This window comes from Athene cunicularia (genome assembly GCF_003259725.1).
Source record: "Athene cunicularia isolate RWA chromosome Z unlocalized genomic scaffold, athCun1 chrZ_part3, whole genome shotgun sequence".
Lineage (NCBI taxonomy): Eukaryota > Metazoa > Chordata > Aves > Strigiformes > Strigidae > Athene > Athene cunicularia.
Genome location: NW_020799144.1, coordinates 16,774,465 through 16,785,101, shown reverse-complemented (window position 1 = coordinate 16,785,101; position 10,637 = coordinate 16,774,465). Strand labels below are relative to the sequence as shown.

The 10,637-nt window shown below is 50.2% G+C and overlaps 1 protein-coding gene across 1 annotated transcript in view; it reads left to right on the top strand.

Moving 5' to 3' along the window:
* ELMOD3 (ELMO domain containing 3) overlaps positions 1 to 10,637 on the top strand; it is a 24,839-nt gene that overhangs the window by 4,759 nt on the left and 9,443 nt on the right. The gene's annotated exons all lie outside the window — the stretch shown is intronic.

Genomic DNA, 10,637 nt, shown 5'->3' with positions numbered 1-10,637 from the left:
ACTCCTCCAGCACCCCAATTCCTCCAGCACCCCAACTCCTCCAGCACCCCAACTCCTTTGGCATCACAACTCCTCCGGCACCCCAACACCTGCGGCACCCCAACTCCTCTTCCAGCACCCCAACACCTCCAGCACCCCAACTCCTGCACCTGCCTACAGCCCTGTCCCTCACCCCATCCTGAACTGTCACAAAATTCGAGGGACACCCGCTACGGGAGTGCCCTCGGTTTTGAAGTGGGTCACGTATCCTGCGGGTCAGTGCCCATGCTCATTCTATTAAACAGAAAAGCTCTCAGGGTCTGATGTTTCCTAAGAGTAAGTCCCCAGTGTCCCTGATTGTGTGAGTCCTCGCACAGATGAGCTGCCTGGGATGTACGGGCAGCTCGCTCAAAACCCCGCAGGAACAGGCAGTGGTCAGGGAAAGCTGCACGAAGATTAAGCACGACCAAAACACCTGGATCAACAGCTGGAAAATCAGCCATGAGTGGGAATGGTACAATCCTGAGCCTCGTTAGACCACATCTCCCATTCATAGGGATGTGTAGACGGAATGAAAAATACTTTTACCAAGAGTGGTTCTCCGAGGCCACCTCGGTGAAGAGACAAACTGTGACTGTCGCCGTGTGGCAAATACCATTGACGCGTTACGGCGAGGACCATGTGGTGAATGATGTGAAGTCAACCTCCAGGGAAAAGGGGCTCAGAATGCTCGGGTTGTAGCTGTGTGCGCACACACGCAAACCACGGAGGTTGTGTGCAGGGGGACTGGCAGGGCTCACCAGCTTTGGCTCGCCCAGGTCTTCTTTTGTGCACGGCTTAAGTAACAGAAATGGGTGTTTGGGGTGTTGTGGGCTGGCGGACCCCGGGTTTAGGCTGTCTGGGTGGAACAGCCGTCGGACGGGTTGTATTCCTCCGAAGAGGCAGCTGCAGCAGCCGATCCTGCGCATGGGCAGGAGGAAGCAAAAATGTCTGAGTCTTCAGGGAATGCTCGCCGCCTAAGCAGCTGCGCCCTGCTTCCTCCGGGGGAGAGGCAGTAGGACTAAGATACTTCAGCGGGAAGTCTGCAAACCCAAAGAGTGGCTGTGCTCTCAGACGAGTGGGTGGGGGTGAACCCCTCGGGGAATGGCTTTACTCTCCGGAGAGGAAGGAGAGTTCCCACCATCCTCTGCCTGAGGCAGTCGGTCCCTGCTCCTCCTTTCTGATCAGCTCTGCACAGATCTGTGGCTGGTCTCCGAAGCCTTTCAGCCTGCGACATGGATGGGTTTTGCTTTCCACTCGATGGGTCACCTGCCTCAAATTTTAAGCACCCAGCCTCTACCTGAGCTCTGCGTTCATCTGGCCATGGGAGCGTAGAGCAGTCCCACAGGACCATCTCGCAGGGCTGTGCACCCAGGCGAGGTGCTCCGGAGGAGGCGAAAGCCACGCGTAACGCGTGTCTTGGACAGCTCTGTTATCCGGGGTCGCTCTGACAGGCCTCACAGATTGTCCTGCACTCCTGGGCTGCGGGCAGCAGGCCCTCCCTGCTGACACAGAGCTGCAGGAAGCCTTCAGCACGCTTCACCCCTCTCACTGCTACGTGCCTGGTGACGAGCACTTGGAGCCGACAGTAATTGAAGCTGTGGAGCTGCACAGTAACGAGGCAATAATACATCAAATCCGTGGTGATGTCGGTCTGCATCACGCTGGGCGTCGAGGGTTCTGCTGGTCCAGAAGCACATCATCAATTCTGAGCTCTCCTAGGAAGAAATTAGGCAGGTAGATGGGATTTGAGCACCGGGTAGGTGCAGGAGGAGGAGACCTGCATGCTTACTCCGCTTCCCACAGCTGCTGCAAGCGTCTGCAGTGCTGGGAAAAACAGCTGGGCTCCAGCCCTGCAAGGAAATCTTGCTTTGGGGCAAAGGGCACTGTTGTTTCTATTTAGATGGCTCCTCTCATTTGCCACTGCTTTAAGAAACCGTTGTTAATTGGCAATTTCTACATAAATTTATTCTTAACTAGCTTAGACTACTTTTATATGTAAAGCACGTAGACAGCATGAGTGCTCGAGTCAGCTCCTGAACTACCGCAGGCCTAAACGCCACTCCGGCAGTTTGCTCATTTGGGTGAAGATCCGGGTATCTGAGTGGAGGAGTTGCTAGTAATTATCCAAGTCAGTCTACTTATTATCTGCAATTTGGAAAAAATAAGTTTTACTTGCGTCTTTCACTGGCGTACAGGTGTGTAATTTCAAAGTCACGTTGTGTTTTCTGTTTGCTTTTTCTGCTTATTCCTTCACAGCATCTGCAAGTGAACAAACCCACTGAAGCCTGCTGAGATTTTATGTGGCGTGGGCAGTGGAGTTCTGCACGGGGCTGATCAGAAACTGATGCAGGGGATGATGGATGGTCCAGACAGACGGTTTGGTCGATGTATGTCGGTTGGAGCAGCCGCCCGCAGCCACATCAAGAACACAGGTTCTTTACTGTGATAATGTGCAAGGTAAACAACTATTTAAAAACATTTTTTAATGCTTTGATAGTCATTTAGAGATATGTTTCATGGATATGTTTACATGTAATTCAAGGTATTGGGTCTAAAAATGGAATCCAGAATCACAGACTCATTTTTCCCTACCATCCTCCATCTCCAAAGGGCACCAGTTGACGTCAAATGCCTCTGAATAAAAAGGTGCTCAGAATTCTGGCAGGATCAGATGAAATTTTTGCCAAGCATACATATTTTATTAGTGTAACTTGCATAATGGTACTACTGCAAGCTTATGAGTCATTCACCAAATTTACAAAACAAAGTACAAAATCTCTTGAGTAATTGGATTTTTATCTAGGGTAGTTAAAAAAAAAAAGGCTAAAAGTAAGTATAAAAACCAGTCAAACAAGTTGTTTCTTTAATTTATTTCCTCCTCTTCTGGTCTACCAAGAAACTCATCACAAGTTTTTGTTCTGTTCTGTCCCTCCCAAAACCAAAACCATCAGAATTTACTTTTTTTTTTTTTTTTTTTTTTTTTTTTTAATAGTTTGAAGCATGCAGTCCCACCCTGTTTTAACACACCGACAGTAATGAAGATGGACAAGCTCGTTTCATTTCTTCTTCTACTCTTTTTGTTTACAGAATGTTCAGGAAGTGGGAATTGGAGTTTTCAGTTATGGAAATCCTATTTGTTGATAAGAGCAAATAGTTTGATAACTTCCTTGGTCTATAAAGCAATAATTCAAATCCTTACTATTTCTTTCTGTATATACTGATACCCGTATTTTTGTACGTGTTATAAACATGTTCTCTTTTATCATATCAGTGCTGTGTCTTCTGCTTGTTCAGTGTGAAGATCTCCTGCTGGAATCCATCCCACTGCTGAATGGAAATTTCCTTTCCACAGGCAGAAATCCCAAGCTTTGCCTTTTAAAAGGTATGCATTTTACTTTATTAGCATGAATATTGATTTTGAAACTTTCTGGTGTATAAAGACTTCAAAGTTTACTTCTAAACACACAGATTTTATTTTGTCTCACCTCGCACAGAGCTCGTCAAAGTTTCCCTTACTTGCAGTTTCTACTCACAGACTAATCTGAGCCTACAGGTGGAGAATCTGTAATTTTCATATCTGTAAGTCCTTATAAATCAGGTTTATAAAAATCAGAAATGTCTAGGACATACATTCTGCTGTAATTTCTTCACTGAGCTTACACCTGAGAGAATATCCTTCATCTCAGGGAAGTTCTTCTCAGCTAAAACCAGCCGCTCCCACATAGCTGCAGAGTTTGACATGGGCCGGGGTGACGCCCAGCCCAACCCGCTGCCTTCCCATCCCATCCCACCTCGCCTCGAGTCACGACCTCACACCGCTCCTGTCCGTCCCCAGCCCAGAGAAACGCCCGGGATTGGCTAAAAGCTGAATCTCCACTGAACCCAATCGGTGTCTGGAAGCGCACGTTCCTGAACCGTTTCCAAACCAACAGCCAGAACTGCTGTGGGGACGGGGCGGCCTCACCTCGGCTGCCGGCGGCTTGGCTTCCCCAGCAGGAACTGGCTGTGGAGAAGAGAGAGGGCCGGACGCACGGAGTGGAACAAAGTCCTGTAGGAGAAAGGCCCCAACACACATTTTTTTTCACTGACGGTTGCATGGGTTACATTCTGCTGAAGCTTTGGGATTTGCTCTGCTTCAGTGTAATGAAACGGAACATCTGGATAAATAAAAACTTTTGTACATATCACCCAAATTCAGCTCCAGTAATTACTCAAAGTCAATTTCAGAGGTTTGTTGTGTTTTGTTGGTTTTTTTTTTTTTAATTAAAGCTCAGCTCAGTATTGAGGGATTTACAAAATAACAAAGCCCAAGGAAGACTATGGAATCAGCTCTAATTTTCTCTTGGTTGGTGGCAAAGCTTGGGATTTCTGCCTGTGGAAAGGAAATTTCCATTCAGCAGTGGGATGGGGTCCAGCAGGACATCTTCACACTAAACAAGCAGAAGACACAGCACTGATATGATAAAAGAGAACATGTTTATAACACGTACACGGTTTACATTTTCAACATGCAGAATTTTCAAAATGTTTTTATCTGTGTCAGTGCTGTATCTTGCAAATCATAAACCCCATGCAAGAGATGAAAACTTTCATGTGTTTCTCAGACGTTTTCTCACTTAATCTCCATTTGCCACAGTAATAATGCTTTCCTTGAGAGTAATAGCATTCCCTCCAGTGCAAGGCTGCACTTAGCCCTAATCATCAAGGTGCGCAACGGTCCCCTCAGGGCAATACTCTCCTTCAGTTGAAATTAATCCTGAGATTCTTGGTATTGATAGAGACTTCACAGGGGAAAGGTTATGAAAAATAGCTGTGCATTTCTCAAACACATCCTGTAAAACAGGGGAAAAACTGTTTGTGTTGATTTGCGAAGATGCAGTAAATCATTTATGTGGGTGACTTCTGATGAGTCATCCCAGGGTAACAAAGAAAAAGTTTTGCATTTGTTTTATGTTTTCTTTTTCTCACTGTCTTAACAGATGCGCAGATACACAGGCACTGAGGGCTGAAGCAGCCCAGGACTGATCAAAGTATAGTTTACGACGAAGCCAAAACCACAAATAGAACCAACACTTGAGTACTGTATATGCAGTCTGTGTATGCATTCATACACACACACACACATGTATGTCTGTCTCAGAGCTGGCTGGTATATGATGCAATGCACTGTATCACTAACCAGTGTTCCCATGACTCCCAGGTAAAATAAAAGACTAGTGACTAAAGATCAAAGGATAACAATTTAAAGCCAAAGCGCACTGGAAGATGTAATCAAAAACTGAACTCACACAGCAAGATATTAAGAATTTTAATAGAAACCTTGGAGGATCTCTATGGCCAGGAAAGGAAGAAAACAGCTCCTCCGCCTGCCTCTACTCATCTCTACTCAGCCTTCGTAAGGGATAGCCCCAGCCTGCAGTTGGGTGTCACCTGTAGCTACGAGCCACAGAAGCACCACACAGTGTCCATGACTTTTTTAATACCACCAAAGATGGTAATTTCTGTGGCTGTTCCTTGGGGCCCTATAGGACCATGCTGCTGGGAGAGTGCTGGGCACTGCCCCTTGTTAGACAACACAGAATGCTCTTTTGCCAACCCTGCTAAATATCTTTTTTTGCTTCCTGCTAGGGTTTGAAAACTCTTCCCCAAGTGCTGTGCTGTCTGGGCAGGGATGATGCTTCTCACATACTTTCAGCCAGCAGCTGCCTATGAAACAAGATGTCGGTAATTACAAGAGCACTTCCACAGTCTTTCCCTCTGCACTTGTGGCAGGTTGTGAAAAAACCTCTGGTAAACAAGAAATTCCTGTTGAGGGAGATGGAAATTATGCTGGGCTCTGGCAGGTCCCGTGAGCTGTGGCACGTCCGCTGTTCCTACAGGGATGCAGCCCCTGTGGCAGTGGGGTGTGAGCACACCAGGCTTCTGTTCGTGTTTTGGGGGGGGTTGTTGCTGGTAAACTGAGGCTCAGGAGGCCTGAGGGATGTCCGGGGTCACACAAGTAAAGGCACTGACCCTGAGTTTTCTTTACACACAACCCTTTCGGTCACATCACATTTCTGATCTGATTATTAAGCTTAAAAATGGGGCTATATCAACAGTGAAGAGAAGTTATTACAAAGCTTTCCCTCTCCAGCGTGCCGACCATGAGAAACCTCACTGTGGTTTCTGTCCAAGCACGCACTCGTGTGTAATGGCATAATTACGTCTGAAAGGTGTGTTTGTCTGCAGACACACGCATCCCTGCAATCACACACGTTTTAAATGCATACACACGCAGATCATTTATTAATTACACTCTGGACTGAGGAAAAAACCCATTGTCAAATACTTTGCCAGTCTGAGTTGCATGATATGCCTAGAAACAGGGATGAGAGCGGACGACACCGCTCCTGGGGTGAGCGTCGCCCGGCGGAATAATTGCAGATTGTCTTGGTCAGGGCTGGCGCGTGTTGTGCGTTTAGCAGCCTTGTCAGCGTCCGGTTCGTCCTGTACTTAACTTGGTTGACTAGTGCCTCATCCGAAAGTGAGACTAACATGTTAAAAGCTGCATTAATAACCACGTCTTCAAAAACCAGCTCTGCTTACAGCCTGACATCCCTGAATCCATTACAGCCGTCTACTGCTTTGCTGTCACTCCCCTGCTCAGATGTTTTCTCAGCTGCACGGTTCAAGCTTTCCTCCATCGCAGGTGACTGTATGCTCTCTACGGGACTGAGTCTCACGGGTCTCTTCTTCAATTAACACTATGCTTTGCGCCTTTTAACAAGCACAACTTCCAGTCAAACAGAGAGGAAGTCAAAGTAAGCGCAGGCTGGTACGGAAATGTTTTGTGGAAAATTGCAACACTGCTTCGCGGGAAAGTCTTTCCTGTTTCAGAAATGCGAGAAAATAAGAAACTGGGATTGGTCAGAAAGGAAACATGGGTAACACGGAAAATATTTTACAGCTATATGCTGTTTTGAAGGGAGTATACAAGTCCCATAATTAAAAGAAGAAAGCATGTTGAGCTAACGCTGCGCAGGACTAGAGGTAAGCAAGCCCCTGGAAACAGGACCTCAGCACTCAGTGCAGCTTGGCCCAACATTTAGTTCAAAGCAACTGAAATAAAACCCCAAACCCTCACCTTTTGCGTGCCTCACGGTGCGCTGCACGGATCCCTCCCACCCCCGTCACGGGCTGCAGCTATTCTGCAGCCACAGAACCGCGCAGTAACACAAACCACTGCTTCTCCCGAGCGGCCGAGCAGCAGCGGCGGTGGGGCGAGGGGCTCCGCGGGGCGTTGCTCGGGGACATCCCGCTGGCAGCGGCTGCCATTCCTCCTCGTGCTCCTCTGGGGACAGACGCAGCGTTAATGGAGCCAGAGTGCGGATAACTTCCTCTCAGCAGGCGCTCCTGTCCCCCGGGACTCGTTCTCCTTTCTATTTTAAGCCACATTCATTCCGTGCGTGCCCCGAGGAGCACGGTGGGACAGCCCTGCATTGCAGCAAGACCCGTTTTCAGGGCTGGGTTTCGCGGTGGAACTTTTGCTGGTTGGAGCGACCCAGCACCATTTAAACATGGCCGAGGTACCAACCACGAGGAGTGGGAACGAGAGTCCTGAGCGTGCCACAAACCCCCAAATATGTCGTTTCACACAGAATCCCAGAACCGTTCAGGCTGGAAAAGCCCCTCGGGATCACCGAGTCCAACCCTCAGCCCGACTCTACAAAGTTCTCCCCTACCCACATCCCCCACAGCTCATCCCAACGGCCCTGAAACCCCCCCAGGATGGGGACTCCCCCCTCCCCGGGCAGCCTGTTCCACTCTCGGACCACTCGTGCTGGGAAACATTTTCTCCTCCTGCCCAGCCTGACCCTCCCCTGGGGCAGTTTCCATCCATCCCCTCTTGTCCTGTCCCTGATCCCCTGGGAGCAGAGCCCAGCCCCGGCCTCTCTGCAATGTCCTGTCAGGAGCTGCAGAGAGGGATGAGGGCTCCCCTCAGCCTCCTCCTCCTCACACTCAACACTCCCAGCTCCTTCCCTGGCTCCTCACAGGATTGATTCTCCAGCCCTTCCCCAGCCCCGTTGCCCTCCTCTGCCCTCGCTCCAGCCCCTACAGATCTCTCTCATGTGGATCCAGCCAGCCCCCTCAGCCGGGGCGATGCTCCTGCCCTTTGCCGGGCTCGTGGGCGACAGAAGCTCCGTTTGCAGACACACGAGGCCCATAGCAAGCGCGGGTGGGTGGCAACATTTGGGGCTGGCGTTCTGTGTACATCAGCCCCAAATGTTGCAAAACCCCCGGTAATTCAAGTCATCGTGGGGCAGCGGAGCAGCAACGTCCGAGGGGAGGTTTTCTGCTTGAGGAAACGCACGGGACGGCTGCGCAGTGCCCAGGCTTGTCCCGATCAACCCGGCCTGGCTCACAGCAGCCCTGTGCTCTGCCCCTTGCCCAGCCGCCTCCCTGGCACCAGAAACGCACCCCTGCCCCCTTTCCAAACCCCGAGGCACCCAGGCTGCCTCTGGATTTCCAGGACAAGGGGCAGAGGAGCCCTGTGCTGCTGCCCTCGTGCCTCTGCCCTGACTCACCACCAGCGAGCGATGACAAATTTGTCCCGTTCTGTTCTCGCCAGGCCCCAGGCCAGTGGCACAGCAGCTTCAGGGTGGAGTAATAAGCTAAAGAATTAACACATAATTATTAAACATGGCAAAAATAATGGCCTGGAGTAAGAAAATAAACACTCCCTGCTGCGAGACCCTGCAAACTGAGACGAGATTTTTGCAAAAAGCGCATGAGCACAAGTGGCTACCTCCTACACCAGGCACTGGGGAAATAAAACTCCTCCTCCACCCTTCACAATTTGGCATAACCGGAGGAAACGCGGACATTTGTGCTTGCCAGGGACCTGCTTCAAACCTCACTGCAAATAATGGCTTCCCACTGCTGCAAGTGAGTTTTGGATCAAGCCCAGAGGACTCTATTTCTGCCACATCAATGTTCAGAAAGAGCCAGGTTACATGAGCCAGGTCCAGATATCTGCATGTGTGAAAATCCCCTTTCCCTCTTGTAAGGGAAAATTTGGAAAAAAGTGTATAAATCAGGACGCCAAACTCCGTTATCCTTTTAAAAACTCCAGGAAGCTCTTGCCAGCACTGCCCACTGCTGCCGGAAGATGCGGGATCCTTTTTAACAGACTGACTACACCCAAACCCGCCGTCAGCAGGTTGCAGGCATCCCGGTACTTGTGGTGAACGAAGAGTTAAGTGCTAGTGTGCCTGTATCTGTGCAGTGATGCCAGCGCAGACATTTCCTCCACATCCTCAGCCTCCGCTGCCAAAGCACGTGGCTTGCAGCTACAGGCAGGGGACATGCTTCACATGCCAAGGAGAGATAATCCCCCCTCCCTGGGGAAGCAGGACACCCCGGGGACCGGGGGGGAGAAAAATACACACAGCCCGTAAAGCTGGAAAGGCAAAAGGGGCTCCCAACGCCTGTACAGGAGGGCTTGGGGTGGTGTGAGACGGGGCGCTCTGCTCGCTGGGGACGATTGTCTGTGGGGAGACGTTTGTTTGCGCCCCGTTTCCAGGGTTCTGCCGGAGCTGGGGCCTGGCTGCCGGTTGATTTTCTTCCCTCTGACCGCAATCCGGCCGCTCTCTGCTCCTCGCTGTCTGCGCCCTGGCGTGTTTACTGACGGCAGGCTTGCCGACCAGATCTTTAAGAGATGCACAAAGCATGACTCACCCGCGGCCCTGCAGAGACTACCACCACGCTGGGCTGTTAAACTCGAAACCTTCCTTCCCGTGCCCTGACTCTGCCGAGGAGCTGGGTCGCTCTGCACAGACCTGTTGACGTGACTGTGCTTGTACGCCTTGTTTTTCTTGTTCGTCTTCCCAGAATTCTCGCACTGAAAGGTTGGCAAGAGTCACTCGGGGTTGGCTGTGAATTTCCGAGCGCAGAGCAACAGCAGGTTTGGGCTGTGCTGGGCTGTGCTGGGCTGTGCTGGGCTGTGCTGGGCAGGGAGGGATATCCTGCCCGTCGGTGGGGCTGGGCGGCCTCCCCACTTCTGTACCGGCGCTCTGTGAACCACCCCAGCAACCACCAGCTGCACCACGTACCCACGAAATCCGCACGCCAGGCACCGGGTTTTATACCCTCGGCTTTCACGGTTGCAGCTGTCCTTTAAGACCCTTCCAGACTTTGCCAAATAAATTTCAACGCAGTGCTTTTTCCACCTCTGTTTTTTTTTTTTTTTTTTTTGACTGTTGGATGCTTAGAAATGTCCTGCCAGCAGCGCAGGTTCTCTCAAGGTGACACACACTGAGGTCAGCGTTCGCTGTACAGGGGCGTGCTTCTCCTCGGAAGTGCTCTGCGAAGTACCTCGGTTTCAACCACGCCGGGAATCAAAACAGCGTCAAATAAGCATCATTAATTAGTGTGGTTGAATGAGATTAGTCAATGGTTTTCAGTGATGGTCTGATGACATCTGGGAGTGTCAAGCATCCCCCCTGTACTGAGGAATACGGAAGGATGTGTCAGAGAGACAGAATGTGAGGAATTTAAGCTCTAAGACCTACGTGACCCTTTCTATCACTCAAAATGGCTCCGAGCATCAGTTGCGTGATGGCACCGGGTTCTCCTCA